Below are 1,391 nucleotides of genomic sequence, written 5' to 3'. Positions count from 1 at the left end.
AAAACAAAAATTCTTTTTGCATGGTGTATGAGAACTTGGATACGTGATAAAGAAAATCGTCTTGTTAGTTTTGATTATTCATCCACAATGGGAGAAACAGGAGATGATTCAAAAACTCTTAGGGAGTTGTTCTCACCCATAACCACCAACCCTCCATCTTGCATAGTATTGCCTACAACCACTGCTGCACATTTTGAGTTAAAGCCACAGATAATCCATCTTCTTCCTACTTTTCATGGATTGGATAGAGAAGATCCTTATATGCATGTGAAGGATTTTCTTGAGATTTGTGCTACTTGTAAGTTCCAGAATTTCATTGATGAGTCTGTTCGCTTGCGTTTATTCCCTTTTTCCTTGAAGCATAAGGCAAAAGCATGGCTTAATTTTTTGTCACCTAGATCTATCACTTCATGGAACTATTGGTCACCAAATTCCTCTCTAAATTTTTCCCAATGGCCAAGACTAATGCTTTGAGGAGAGAAATTGCAGATTTTTATCAAGATGAACAAGAGAAATTTTATGAGAGTTGGGAGAGATTTAAGGACTTGATCTTAAAGTGTCCCTATCATGGTTTTGAAACATGGAGACCAATACAATATTTTTATAGTGGTTTGACTCAGACTAATCGTAACATGATTGAGTCCATGAATGGTGGTGGATTTTTGAGTCTTGTAGATGATGAGGCATACAAATTTGTTGAGAATTTTTCTGAAAGTTCACAACAATGGGATTTTTCCAACCGTAAAGAGAGATCTGCCCCTGGAATTAAGAAAGGAGGATTGTATGAAGTTAGTGAAGATTTAGACATAAAAGCTAGGTTGGACAATCTCACTCGTAAGGTTGAGGCTTTAGCTTTAGGTAGAGGGATGAATTCCATCAATCAAGTTCAAAGTGAAACATGCTCTATTTGTGCAAGTCCTACGCATACAACACAAATGTGTCCCTTTGCAATTGGGTACCCTGATTTTTATATTGAGCAAGCAAATTCACTGAATAATTATGGAAAACCATTTACTAGTCCATTTTCAGAGACATACAATTGAAATTGGAGGAACCATCCTAATTTTTCATGGAGGCAAAATCTGCCTCCCACAAATGTAGGTGGACAACAAGTGCATCAACAAAGTCAATTTCGTCCACCTACTCAAGCATATCCTCCCATTCCTCAATCACCTCCTCAGTTTGTAGCACCACCAAGACAACAATCATCATTGGAGGAGTCTCTCAAAACTTTCATGCAATCAACTAGTCAATCCATTCAAGAGATGAAAAGTTCCACCCATTTGAATACTCAAGCTATTCAAAGTTAGAAAATCAAGTTGGCCAGTTAGCAACCTAAGTTGGAGAGAGGCAAAAAGGAAAGTTTCCTAGTCAACCTATACCTAACCCAA

The 1,391-nt window shown here is 37.5% G+C and overlaps 1 non-coding gene across 1 annotated transcript; it reads right to left on the bottom strand.

The window, feature by feature from the left end:
* Positions 1 to 465: 465 nt before the first annotated feature.
* LOC142641877 (small nucleolar RNA R71) lies at positions 466 to 574 on the bottom strand. Its single transcript, XR_012845550.1, has one exon. It is a non-coding gene; the product is annotated as a small nucleolar RNA R71 (small nucleolar RNA).
* Between the last annotated feature and the right edge of the window lie 817 nt (positions 575 to 1,391).

Source organism: Castanea sativa, chromosome 6 (assembly GCF_040712315.1).
Source record: "Castanea sativa cultivar Marrone di Chiusa Pesio chromosome 6, ASM4071231v1".
Taxonomy (NCBI): Eukaryota; Viridiplantae; Streptophyta; class Magnoliopsida; order Fagales; family Fagaceae; genus Castanea; species Castanea sativa.
This window is presented reverse-complemented; position numbering and strand designations above follow the sequence as displayed.